General features: G+C 37.3%; 1 protein-coding gene and 1 pseudogene across 2 annotated transcripts in view; one reads left to right on the top strand and one right to left on the bottom strand.

The window, feature by feature from the left end:
- Positions 1-14,672, bottom strand: part of UBR3 (ubiquitin protein ligase E3 component n-recognin 3 (putative)) — a 201,642-nt gene that overhangs the window by 173,262 nt on the left and 13,708 nt on the right. The gene's annotated exons all lie outside the window — the stretch shown is intronic.
- On the top strand, positions 8,490-8,930 carry LOC105815597 (annotated as a pseudogene). The gene has a single exon (XR_001137751.1). The product of XR_001137751.1 is annotated as a gamma-secretase subunit PEN-2 pseudogene (transcript).

Raw genomic sequence — 14,672 nt, 5'->3', positions numbered from 1 at the left:
AATTGGTATTAACTGATCAACACATAAGTACACATATAAGAATAACATTTATTGGATGTCGGGCAGGGGGGAGCAGAGAGGGAGGAGGAGGCGACGGGTATATGCATACACAAAGAGTGCGATGCGCACCACCTGAGAGACGGACGCACTTGAAACTCGGACTTGGGGGTGGGGGCAGGAGCAACATACGTAACCTAAACATCTGTACCCCCATAATATGCTGAAATTAAAAAATAAAAAAAAAAGACCCATACTGAACTTACTGAGATAAAAAATCCAGTATCAGAAATGAAGAATACACCAAATGGAATTAACAGCAAACTGACACCAGAAAGAAAAGATCAATGAATTTAATGACATAGCAATAAAAATTATTGAAAATAAAGCAGAGAGACCAGAAAAGTGAACACAGCCTCAGTGACCTATGGGAAAATAACAGGCAGTCTTGCATTACATTGGAATCCAAAAAAAGGAGAGGGGAGAGAAAACAAATGTTTGAAGAATTAATGGCTCAAATTTTTCCAAATTTTTTGAAAACCATAAAATCACAGATCCAAAATACTCAACAAACCCCAAGCAGAATAAACATTTTTTTAAAGCCATGCCAAGGCACATCATAACTAAATTGCTAAAAAACACTGATCACAAGAAAATCTTCAAAGTAACCAAAAGTGAATGATTCATTATATACAAAGAAACAAAGATACAAATGACAGCAGACTTTTCATAAGAAACTGTGCAAGCCAGAACAGAATGGAGAGATATATTTAAAGTACTAAAAGAAAAGTAATAAATAAATAAACAACCTGTAAACCTAGAATTCTGAGAAAATACTCTTCAAAACCAAAAATAAATAAAAACTTTCCAAGCCAGCCACAGTGGCTTGGAAAGTAGTCCCAGCTGCTTAGGAGGCTGAGGCAGAAGGATCCCTTGAGCCAAGGAGTTCAAATTCAGCCTAGACAACATAGTGACATTCCATCTCTTTTTAAAAAAGAAAAAAAAAATACTAAAAACTTTTCAGACAAACAAAAGCTGGGAGAATTCACTGCCATCATACCTGCACTACAAGAAATATTAAAGGAAGTTTTTAAAGCAGCCTTATGGTAAACCCATTTGGCAAGAAAATGACTCTGTCAACAGTCATGTGAGTGCCCCATCTTACAAGTGGATCCTCCAGTCCCAAGCAAGTCTTCAGAAGACTACAGCCCCAACTAAGATTTTTTATTACAACCTCATGAGAGATGTTATTCCAGAACCACCCACCTAAGCCACTTTCAAATTCCTGGTCCACAGACACTATGAAATAAGAAATGTTTGTTATTTTAAGCTTTTAAGTTTTGGGATGATTTGTTACAAAGCAAAAGATAACTACTAAAAACACTATCAACCAACTAGACCTATTATCTAATAACAATAATACAACACTACACCCTACAACAGCTAGACACTCATTCTATTGTTCATAAAATGTCTCAACAAATTTAAGAAAACATACAAAGTATGTTCTTAAAACATAACGGAATTAAACTGGAAATCAGTAACAGAGATAACTTAAAAAATTCCCCAAAATTTGGAAATTATATAATACCTCTAAATAACACAGAGACCAAAAAAGAAATAAAACCACACTGAAATACATTTTTTCCTATCATATGCGCAAAGACCAAAAGTTTGACGATAGACTGTGCTAGCCAGGTAGTAAAGCAATGGACATTCTCAATGTACTGATGGAGAGAGTAAAAATCAGCATACTATATATGAGGACAATTTGGCGAAAGTCTATCGAAAGTATAAATGTACAGCCATTTGACCCAATAGTTCAAGGGTGATTAGAGTCAGGATCTCCTAATTTCTAATCTTTTTTACCATACCTTTGAAGACATTTTCTGAAACCACAGTCCAAGAAAGAACTTTCATATTATTTCCAGGTGAAAAAAGACAAGGTAGAAAATGTAATTTAGCCAAAATAATAAAATTTTGTAATTCCCATCATTTCCAATGGCTTAAAAAAACAATCAGAATATCAAAACCAATGCTGATTCAAAAATCCAGGCTGGATGGTCCTTCTAATTAAATGACAATGCCTTAATGAAAATGAGAAGTTACCTTAGTTTAAGAATCTATTATATATAGTATTTTAATACCAGCATTAAGGTTGAACCTCTCTAACCTCTTCCTAATCTCAGTGCGTAATCCCTTAATACACTATAGTTTATTTTAGTCTTAAAAAAAAAAATACTTTACCTTGAGAATGTATAATTATATTAGCTTGAATTGATTTGAATTTAGAATTAAGGTGATATAAAATACTTATTGATACTTTATGTTCCATTTCATAAAGTGGATAGTGGTATATGAATGTCCATTTTACTGAAATTCTTTAAACTGTATATATATTTTATAAACTCTTTCCTGTGTATATAAATTTGTAACATAAAATACACTTAAGATTTACCAATACAGAAACTCATAATCTGAGTTAAAACCTTTACTCAATATTACTCCAAATAAACCTAATCAAGGCATCACTTCCCATCTCCTCAATGAGAAAAAAAGAGTTAACTCTAATTACCAGTGTTAAAGTTCCAATTTATAAAAACCCAATCCTCTTTTCTTTTAGAGTAGCTAATTACAGGATGGGTAATTGAGCAAATGACAAGAAATTATAATCATCAAAACTATGGTAGCCGGGCACGGTGGCTCACGCCTGTAATCCTAGCACTCTGGGAGGCCAAGGTGGGCGGATCGTTTTAGCTCAGGAGTTCGAGAACAGCCTGAGCAGGAGCGAGACCCCATCTCTATATAAAAATAGAAAGAAATTAGATGGACAACTAAAAATATATAGAAAAACTTAGTCGTTCATGGTGGCGCATGCCTGTAGTCCCAGCTTACTCGGGAGGCTGAGGCAGGAGGATCGCCTGAGCCCAGGAGTTTGAGGTTGCTGTGAGCTAGGCTGACGCCATGGCACTCTACTCAGGGCAGTAGAGTGAGACTCTGCCTCAAAAAAAAAAAAAAAAAAAACTATGGTAACACATTAATAGTTTCAGAGACAAAGAAGAGCACCTATCGTATAGGTTTTTTCCTATTATCGTTAAAAAAAATAGTTAACTATTTACCAACGTATATTCAGGGCACCTTTTGACAAGAATTTTTAAACAGTTTTCTCTTTTTCTTTCTTCTCTCCCTAATTCCTCCCACACACATATACACATACACACAAAAGCACACAAAGTCCCTTTATAAGGAAAAGAAACACACATATTTACATTGTAAGAACCAGCGCATCTTTGTAATTGCCAGACAAAAATACCCTGCTCACAGTTTATTAATGAATCCTGATTGGTAATAGATAAACAAGTCACTGGTAGACAAAATGGAAAGTCCTCAAAAAGTATCTGCCTCCTGCCTAGCTCTTCTCCGTGAACCCTGTTCAGTTCCCATTCTGGGTTCCTTTCTGCAGCTAATGACAGCACCATTTTCTCAAGTACTCATAAGTAACTCCCCCTCTTACCTTTCAAACTGGAATTCAAATAGTTAAGTGATTGTCAGCTGTGTTTAAACTATCCTATGACAAGAGAAAATATAGTAGTAAAGCCAAAAACACAGCTATTAAAAAATTTACATTCTTTCATTGTTTTGGTTTGGATGAGATCTCAATTAATTATTTAATTTAATAGTTTTTGATATTTGCATGTTTGCTAATAATTTTATTTGGTTAAGAAGGAATAGTTTCTGGATCTATAAAAATCCATGACTCAGTTACAGGACTCAGTAATGTTTTCTGAAAGGGCCAGTAAGTAAATATTTTCTGCTTTGGGGACCATACAGTCTGTTGTAACTACTACTCAATTCTGCTTCTGCAGAGTGAAAGCAGCCATAGACAATAAGTAAATAAATGAGTGTGGTCTGTTCCAATAAAATTTTATTTACAAAAACAAGCACCAACCGTGGGCAATAGTTTGCCAACTCCATGCTCCAAAAAGATCCAAAGGATGTAAAGCCATAGAAACACACACACACACACACAAAAGTCGACCTAATCCATTAATCGAACTAATCCATTATTCTATTCATCTATTAATCAATGAGGTCGGTGCTCTTAGTTTGTGAAGAAAGCGCTTAAAACACAAGTCTGAATCAATGTTTCAAATGTCTAAGGTATATCTCAACTACAAAATGAAGAGTTGGTAGTAAATGATCTTCAAATTATGTTCCAGCATTAAAATTCTGTGTGCTCATTTACAAGTAGGCAGTCTAATGCCCAAAAAGATTAAACCATGTTGCCCTCTAACCATAAACAATTGCCAAGAAAAAATACCCACAGAAAGCAAAGTTACAAGCAAAAGAATACCTCTGAAAAGATGTCTTCATGCAGATGGTTAAACAGTAAGCAAAAGTGTAGTTCACATTTCAAACCAGTATTTATTCAGCACAGATTCCAATTCAGATGATCTGGGTCCCAACTCTGTCACTTACTTTCTACTCATGGAATAAAACTCTTCATCATCTTTAACTCTCTCCTTCACAAAATGAGGACAATAATATTATCTACCCCAGAGATTGTGTGTGAAACAGGTGTAAAAAGTAACAAGCAGAAAATTAGCAAGACGGCAGATGTTAATAAAGCCATACTAAGAATTACAACAAAAAGGCTGGGTGTGGTGGCTCATGCCTGTAATCCTGGCACTTTCGGAGGCTGAAGCGAGAAGATAACTTGAGGTCAGGAGATCAAGACAAGCCTGAGCAAGAGTGAGACCTCTCTACAAAAAGTGGAAAAATTAGCCAGATGCAGTGGCATACACCTATAGTCCCAGCTGAGGGGACTGAGGCAGGTGCATTGCTTAAGCCCAGGAGTGTGGGGTTGCAGGGAGCTATGATGATGTCACTGCACTCTAACTCGGGCGACAAATCGAGATCCTGTCTAAAAAAATAATAATAATTACAACAAATGTGAATAGTTATGTTCACATCAACTAAAAGACAAAAACTGTCAGATTGGATTTTAGAAAAAGCAAAATCCAACTATATCCTCTCTACAAGTACTTTAAATATAAAGACATAAAGATATATTTAAATTAAAAGTAAAAAAACAGAAAGAGATTTGCCATGCAAATTCTAACTTTAGAATGTCTGACCAACCCATATAAATAACCACCTAACAATGCCTAATTTAACAATTAAGAAATGGCATTACACGCTTTCAGGAAAACCCTTTTCATGAAAGCAGATGAAAGTAACTTCTAACAGGTGTGGGTCTCTTCCCTAAAAGGAGCTAGTCCTCTCCAAAAAAGAGCAAAAAACAATAGAATTTCTGGGACTATATATACAGAAGAATGTTCACTTAGGTGACTGCCCAAAATAAATATAAATGTAAGAATATAACACATAATATTGTATTACAGATGAGATGAGCATAATTAAAGGAGGTAAGCATCTCATTTAAAAGTATATTTGTTCTCTAAAAGGGAAGGTAGGCACTACCATTTTTCCTTCAATCTGTTATAATCGATGTACTCGCAAGGAAAAAAACTATAATAATACTCTTACTTACTCTAAAAATACTCTTTATTAATAAAAAAAAAGTTCACAAAAAGTTAAATAAAACCTGTATCAAAAACAAGGCCTTTAAAACAAAAATAACAAGGTCCTTAGGACTTGCACTTTAGCCCAAGATAGAGAAATCAGCACTGTATTAACTGCTTCATCTAAAACAAACAGATAAAACATACGAATTGATGGTTTTCAAGACACTGGACAGCAAGCAAAGAAGGACAATAATCTCTGGAAGATGGGAAGGAAACAAAGTGACCGCTACAAGTGTTATGGCTTGCTTCCTTTAGAGATTTTCCAGGCCACAACACAAAGAAGGAGAAGCAAAATGGGTCCAGGCAAACTCCCTGAGTGAGGAGGCATAACTGAGAGTCTCTAGGAAAATCAATGTAGCTATAGTTCATAGGTCAGAATACTAAAGAAAAAAGAATTCCATAGAGAAATAATTCTAGAAATATACACTGAGTGCCTCTGAGTATTCAAACATTCACCAGAGCACTGACTGGCACTACTGAAGGCCCAAAATAAAAACATCTGGAAGGCTTAGAGAACAGGACATGGGCACATACAGAATTGAAAACGCTGTCTGTTCCCATCAGCCATACTGGAAAAAATCATAATTCATGAGGCATTAGATGATGCAGGAGTGTCTTTCCTCAGTTGTGGAGAATAATTAGCTCTAGACTGAGCACTTCTTCAGATCCACTTAACAAATAATAAAAGACCTAAAAGAATCAAACTGCTTCCAAGAAAATTAACTGTACACCAAAACAAAGTTCAAAAATATTTATAAGATGACAAAATACCAAGCACGCAACAAGGTAAAATTCACAATTTACCTTCCAGGCATCCACTGTCTGGAATACAAAAAAGCAGAACAACACAACCTACAGTGAGCAGAATAATAAATTGAAACTGACTCAGAACTAACACACATTAAAATCAGCAGACAAGAATATTAAAAGTTATTATAACGGTATTCCATAGTCCAAAAGTTAAGTAGAGATATGGAGGATTTACGTTGGTGCTAAAGTAATTGAGGTTTTAGCATTGTTGACATTTGCCATTTGATATTGGAATACATTCTTCAATAAATGTGGTTATGTTATACATCATTTTAATGTGTATTTCTCACTTTGTTTTTTTGCTAATGACTTATTACTTGCTGTTTATTTTAGACTACGGAAATGATGTTAGACAAAAAGCAAATTTGGGTATGCTGGCTCACACCTGTAATGCCAGCACTCTGGGAGGCCAAGGCAGGCAGATCATTTGAGCTCAGGAGCTTGAGACCAGCCTGAGCAAGAGCGAGATCCCGTCTCTACTAAAAATAGAAAGAAATTAGCTGGACAACTAAAAATGTATAACAAAAATGAGCCAGGCATGGTGGCACATACCTGTAGTCCCAGCTACTCGGGAGGCTGAGGCAGGAGGATGCTTGAGCCCAGGAGTTTGAGGTTGCAGTGAGTTAGGCTGATGCCACGGCACTCTAGCCCTGGCAACAGAGGGAGACTCTGTCTCAAAAAAAAAAAGCAAATTTGAGCCAGTTTCTTATTTGAGTTCAAAATGGCTCATAAAGCAATAGAGACAATTCGCAACATCAACAATGCATTTGGCCTAGGAATTGCTAAAAAATGTACAGTGCAGTGGTGGTTCAAGAAGTTTTGCAAAGGAGATGAGAACCTTCAAGATGAGGAGCACAGTGGCTGGCCATCACAAGTCGACAACAACAAATTGAGAGCAATCATTGAAGCTGATCCCCTTGTAACTACAAGAGAAGTTGCTGAAGAACTCAACGTCGACCATTCTATGGGTCATTCGGCATTTGAAGCACATTGGAAAGGTGAAAAAGCTTAATTAAGTGGGTGCCTCCTGAGCTGACCGAAAATCAAAAAAATCACTGTTTTGAAGTGTCATCTTCTCTTCTTGTACTCAACAACGAACCATTTCTCAATCAGATTGTTACATGCAACGAAAAGTGGATTTTATATGACAAATGGTGACGACTAGCTCAGTGGTTGGACCAAGAAGCAGTGCCAAAGCACTTCCCAAAGCCAAACTTGCACCAAAAAAGGTCATGGTCACTGTTTGGTGGTTGCTGCCGGTCTGATCCACTACAGCTTTCTGAATCCTGGAGAAACCACTACATCTGAGAAGTATGCTCAGCAAATTGATGAGATGCACCAAAAACTGCAACACCTGCAAGCCGGCATTGGTCAATAGAAAGGGCCCAATTCTTCTCCACGACAACGCCCAACCGCACGTGACACAACCAATGCTTTAAAAGTTGAACGAACTGGGCTATGAAGTTTTGCCTAATCCACCATATTCACCTGACCTCTTGCCAACCCACTATCACTTCTTCAAGCATCTGGACAACTTTTTGCAGAGAAAAGTCTTCCCAACCAGCAGAACGCAGAAATTGCTTTCCAAGATTTTGTCGAATCCTGAAGCAATTTTTATGCTACAGGAATAAACAAACTTAGTTCTCGGTGGCAACAATGTATTGTTTGTAATGGTTCCAATTTTGATTAATAAAGATATGTTTGGGCCTAGTTATAATATTTAAAATCCATGGTCCAAAACCGCAATTACTTTTGCACCAACCTAATATTAAAAAATCCAAGTTGACATTCTAGGGGGTTAAATTTACAATGCCTGAGCTAAAAAATTAGTTAAATAGGATTAACAGCAGATTAGATGAGGCAGAAAAAAAGGTTAGTGAGCCTGAAGATATGGCAATAGAAACTAACAAAAATAGAGAGAAACCCTGGGCATCTCGAGCAAACGTCCATAGTTGAGAGTAGCAAAGGCACCCCAGCCAGAGGAAGTAAGCTCCACTGGGGCGTGGTTGTTCGTGATCTTCACATCTCTCCCTTAGGGTCAAGGCTTGGGTCTCCCCACTCGGACCCTTGGGACAACCCAGCCGCAGCACAACTATGAACTTGGAGCAGGTGTCCAATGAGGAGAAGTTGAACCTATGCCGGAAATATTACCTGGGTGGGTTTGCTTTCCTGCCTTTTCTCTGGTTGGTTAACATCTTCTGGTTCTTCCAAGAGGCCTTCCTTGTCCTAGTCTACACAGAGCAGAGCCAAAGCAAAGGCTATGTCTGGAGTTCAGCTGTGGGCTTCCTCTTCTGGGTCATTGTGCTCACCACCTGGATCACCATCTTCCAGATCTACAGGCCCCACTGGGGTGCCCTAGGGGACTACCTCTCCTTCACCATACCCCTGGACACCCCCTGACAACTTCTGCACAGGCTGGGGACCTTCCCATTCTCCCAGAATAGGCTCTTTTGCCCTAAGATTTGTTCCCATGTCTTATGTTTTCTGCTGACATCCCCCAATAAAGGACTCTAACTTTCAAAAAAAAAAAAAAAACTAACAAAAATAAAAGACAAAGAGAAAAAGACTCCAAAAAATGAAAAGAGCATCAGTGAGTTATGTTTCAAGCAACCTACTATATGTATAATTTAAGTCACCAAAAGTGTGGAAGGGTAGAAAAATGTAAGAAATAATGCTCACGTTTGGCGAAAATTATCAACCCAGAAACCCAAGAAGCTCAAGAAATCCAAGAAAGATGGAAAAAACCTACACTAAGGCACAACATAACCAAATTGCTCAGAACATGGATAAAGAGAAAATCTGAAAGGTAGCCACAGAAAAGACATGTTAAGTACAGAGAAGCAAAGATAAACATGACAGCAGATTTCTCCTTGGAAACAATGCAAGCAGGAAGCCACTGGAACACGTCTAAAGTAGTAAAAGAAAAAACTGTCCACCTAGAATCCTACATCCATAGAAATTATCTTTCAAAAACAAAGGCCAAAAAAAGGTAAAATAAAGACATTTTTGGATATGCAAAAAAATAAAGTACACACTACAAGCAAACCCACACTATAAGAAATGTTAAAGAAAGTCCTCAAGCAGAAAGAAAATGATACCAGAAAGAAATAGAAACTTAATACAAAGAAAAAAAGAGCACTGGAAATAATTAGATGGATTATTGTTTTTATTATTTAAATCTCTTTAAAATTAATTACTGTGTAAATAAAAATAACGTTATATTTAGGGATTTGTGATATACGTAAAAGTAAAATGTCTGACAACAATAGGATAAAAGATTAGAGAATAAAACAGAAGCAAATTATTAATATTGTAAGGTTTCTATACTATACATGAAGTAGTATAAGTAAAAGTAGACTATGATAAGTTAAAGATATATACTATAAACTATAAAGCAAAAAGGAAAATAACAGAAGAGTTCCAGTTCGTAAACCAACAAAGGAGATAAAATGGAGACATGATCCAAAAGAAGGCATAAAAGAGGGGAAAAGCAAACAAAGAACAGATGGGATAAAGAGCGAACAAGACCTGAAAAACAGTATCAACCAACTTGAACAAACTGACATTTAAATAACACTACACCCCACAAAAGAATAATACACACTTTTTTCAAGTACACATGGAATACTCACCAAGACAGACCATATTCTGAACTATGAAATAAATCTTAACAATTTTAAATGAATTGACATCACGTAAGTTTGTTCTCTCACCATGAAAGAATTAAACCAGGCCGGGCGCGGTGGCTCACGCCTGTAATCCTAGCACTCTGGGAGGCGGAGGCAGGTGGATCGCTCAAGGTCAGGAGTTTGAGACCAGCCTGAGCAAGAGCGAGACCCAGTTTCTACTAAAAAAATAGAAAGAAATGATCTGGACAACTAAAAATATATATAAAAAATTAGCCAGGCATGGTGGCACATGCCTGTAGTCCCAGCTACTCAGGAGGCTGAGGCACAAGGATTGCTTGAGCCCAGGAGTTTGAGGTTGCTGTGAGCTAGGCTGACGTCACGGCACTCTAGCCCGGGCAACAGAGCAAGACTCTGTCTCCAAAAAAAAAAAAAAAAAAGAATTAAACCAGAAATTGCTATTATAGTAAACATAATCTGAAAAATCCTCAAGACATCTAAATAACCCAATGGCCAAAGAGGAAATCACAGAAAATATAAAATATTTTGAATTGCATCAAAGTGCAAACATAAAACACGTGGGATGTGCCTAAAATTGTGCTTAGAGGAAATTTATAGCATTACTGAAGGAGCTCAGGAAATTTCATGCCAAAATATGACTTCTTACTGTAAAAAGTATTTTGAATTAGAAGTCCATAGAGATCAACAGGCCTTGGAAGAGGCTTTCTCTTTTTCTTCATAAAAAACCACATATATCAAAAAGAATAATTGACTTTCCTTTCCCTCCCTGTTACCTCAATATATTGCAGGAAAGAAAATCAAGAACGCAACCAGATCTGGCCCGAATCATTTTAAATACTTATCTCTCTCAGGTTAATTTAATTTCCAAAGAGAATCATTTATAAGTCACAGTGTTTCCCCTCATACATTCATTCTCCCAAGTATCTATTCATTCTCCCTAGTAACCAATTATTGCCACTCAACAGAATTACCTATATTCCTTATCACTCCTCCCCTCTGAAATGATGTTATATAAATTTCTGGACCCCATTGGGATATGGGGTAATCACTCTGTGATTCTCCCCATGTACACAGTAAATAAATCTCTTCCTCTTATTAATCTGCCTTATTGTGAGTTGATCTTTCAGTGAACTTTCCAGGGCAAAGGTGAAGTTTTCCCTCCCCCGCCCCCCACAATATCTTATTAGAATAGAAGGAAGACCACAAATCAGTGATGTAAGCTGCCACCTTAAGAAATCAGAATAAGATGAGAAAATTAAACCCAAAACAAAATGAAGGAAAAAAAAATAAAGAACAGATACCAATGAAATTGAGAATAGGAATTAAAAAAACAAACAAACAAATTAATAAAACCAAAAGCTGCTCCCTTGAAAAAGCAACAAAAGTGATCAAGGAATGAAAAAGAGACTATCACTACATACAACACAGACACTGCAAGCATAATAAGGAAATATTATAAATAATATTTTGCCCATAAATTCAACAACTTAGGTGAAATGGACAAATTCTGTGAAAGATTCAAACTGCAAAGCTCATACAAGGAAAAAAAAAGTACCCTGAATACTGTCGCTAAAGAAATTGGATTTGCAGTTTAAAATCTTCCTACAATAAATATTCCACGCCTAGACTGCTTCACTGACAAACTCTACCAGAGAGTATTTAAGGGAGAAATAATGTTATATTTTACACAAACTCTTAGAAAATATAGAAGAGAAGGAGCCCTTTTCAATTCACTTATGAAGCCAGCTTTACCCTGATATCAAAAACAGACAAAGACATTACAAAAGGAGAAAACTACAAACTGAACACAGTAACTCACACCTGTAACCCCAGCACTTTGGGAGGCCAATTCAGGAGGATAGCTTGAGACCAGGAGTTCAGGACCAGTGTAAGCAAGAGCAAGACCCTATCTCTACAAAAATTACAAAATATTAGCCATGCATAGCAGCACACACCTGTAGTCCCAGCTACGTGGGAGGCTGAGGTGGGAGGAACACTTAAGCCCAGGAGTCTGAGGCTGCAGTGAGCTATGATGACACCACTGTACTTTAGCCTGGGTGACAAAGTGAGACCCTGTCTCAGTAAAACAGTAAAGGAAAACTACAGTCCAATATCCCTCTTGAGCATAGATCCAAAATCCTCATCCCAAAATAACAGCAACTTAAATCCAGCAATATATAAAAAGGATAATTAGTACATCATGACCGGCTGGGTGCAATGGCTCACACCTGTAATCCTAGCACTCTGGGAGGCCGACGCAGGAGGATTGCTTGAGCTCAGGAGCTCAAGACAAGCCTGAGCAAGAGTGAGACTCCGTCTCTACTATAAATAGAAAGAAATTAGCCAAACAACTAAAAATAGAAAAAATTAGCCAGGCACAGTGGCGTGTGCCTGTACTCGCAGCTACCCAGGAGGCTGAGGCAGGAGGATTGCTTGAGCCCAGGAGTTTGAGGCTGCTGTGAGCTAGGCTGACGCCACGGCACTCTAGCCCTGGCAACAGAGTGAGACTCTGTCTCAAAAAAAAAAAAAAAAAAAAAAAAAATACATCATGCCAAGCAGAGTTTTTTCCAGGAATACAAGACTGGTTCAATATTCAAAAATTATTCCATGTAATTCACCATATCAATAGATTAAAAAAGAAAAATCATACTATTATCTAAATAGATGCAGAAAAACATGACAAAATACAATACCCACTTCTGATTTAAAAAAAAAAAACAACTCTCAGTAAACTAGGAATATAGAAAAGAAAGGGCATCTGTGAAAAACTTACAGTTCATACCATACTTAATAATAAAAGACTGAGGCCGGGTGCGATGGCTCACGCTTGTAATCCTAGCACTCTGGGAGGCTGAGGCGGGTGGATTGTTTGAGCTCAGGAGTTCGAGACCAGCCTGAGCAAGAGCGAGACCTCGTCTCTACTAAAAATAGAAAGAAATTAATTGGACAACTAAAAATATATAGAAAAAATTAGCCAGGCACAGTGGCGCGTGCCTGTACTCGCAGCTACCCAGGAGGCTGAGGCAGGAGGATTGCTTGAGCCCAGGAGTGTGAGGTTGCTGTGAGCTAGGCTAACGCCACGGCACTCACTCTAGCCAGGGCAACAGGGTGAGACTCTGTCTCAAAAAAAAATAATAATAATAATAATAAAAGACTGAATTATTTTTCCCCTAATATCAGGAATAAGACAAGGATGTCCACATACTCACCACTTCTACACAACATTGCACTGGAGGTTCTGGCCAGTGCAATCAGGCATGAAAAAGAAATAAAAGGTACAAAATTTGAAAGGAAGAAGTAAAACTACCTTTGTTCACAGTCAACATGCTCATCTACACAGAAAATCCAATGGAACTTACCAAAATTTACCAGCTACAGCTAACAGCTGTGTGACTTTGGTCATGCTGCTTTCCTGGGACTATATTTTACTGATGTGGACAATAATATCAATACCTATAGCTTGTTGAAATGTTAAATAAGATATATATAAATTCCTGATGCATAACAAGCACCCTATAGTAAAGGAATCTACAGATTAACTACTAGAACAGACTTCAGAAGGTTACTTGATCAATACATAAAATTCAATAGCATTTGAAAATTTTTTTAATATAAAATACTAAAAAAATCAATATTAAGCAATTAGAAAGAATAATTTTTAAAATGATACCTTTTATAGTATAAACAAAAATAATAAGGTATCCACGACACAAAAAGATATACAAAACCTTTACAGGGGAAATTACTTTATTGAAAGAAAAAACAACTTACATTACCTTTATGGATAGGCAAATTTAATACGATACAGATGGTATTATGGTTTGAATATGAGATCCCTCTAAAATTCACGTTGAAATTTAATCCCCATTGTGGTGGTTTTAAGAGGTAGGGCCTTTGGGAAAGTGATCAAGTCATAAAGGCTCTGCCCACATGGATAGATTAGTGCCTTATAAAAGGGCTGGAGGGGAACTAGTTTAGGCTCCTTTTGTTCTTCCACCTTTCCACCACGTGAGGTCATAGTGTCTGTCCCTTTTGCCCTTTGAATATTTCTGCCAAGTGAGGATGTAGCAAGAAGGCACTCACCAGACACCAAATGCCGGTGCCTTGATCTTCAACTTCAGACTTCAAACTGTAAGAAATAAATTTCTGTTCTTTATAAATTACTTAGTCTCAAGTATTTTGTTTTAGCAGCACAAATGGACCAAGACAGAAATTGGTAAGAAGTAGAGTTCTTGCTACCAAATACCTGAAAACGTGGAAGTAGTTTTAGAACTGCATAATAGGTAGAGGCTGGAGCAGTTTTGAAGCAAATGCTAAAAAAGGTCTAGGTTGCCATGAAGGAGCATTAGGGGGCAATGCTGGTGAGGGCTCAGAAGAAGAGAGCTGTAGAGAAAGCTTAGTCTTAGAGTGGTTGTGAACACAATGTTGGTAGAAATACAGACAGTAAAAACCATTCTGACGACATCTTAGACAGGAATGAGGAATATCACATTGGAAACTGAAGGAAAGACCATTCTTGTTACAAAGTGGCAAAGAAATTGGCTGAATTATGTCCATGTCCTACTGCTTTGTGGAAGGCAAAATTTAAGAGCTATGGCCGGGCGCAGTGGCTCACGCCTGTAATCCTAGC

This window comes from Propithecus coquereli, unplaced genomic scaffold (assembly GCF_000956105.1).
Source record: "Propithecus coquereli isolate 6110/MARCELLA unplaced genomic scaffold, Pcoq_1.0 Scaffold34, whole genome shotgun sequence".
NCBI lineage: Eukaryota > Metazoa > Chordata > Mammalia > Primates > Indriidae > Propithecus > Propithecus coquereli.
This window is presented reverse-complemented; position numbering and strand designations above follow the sequence as displayed.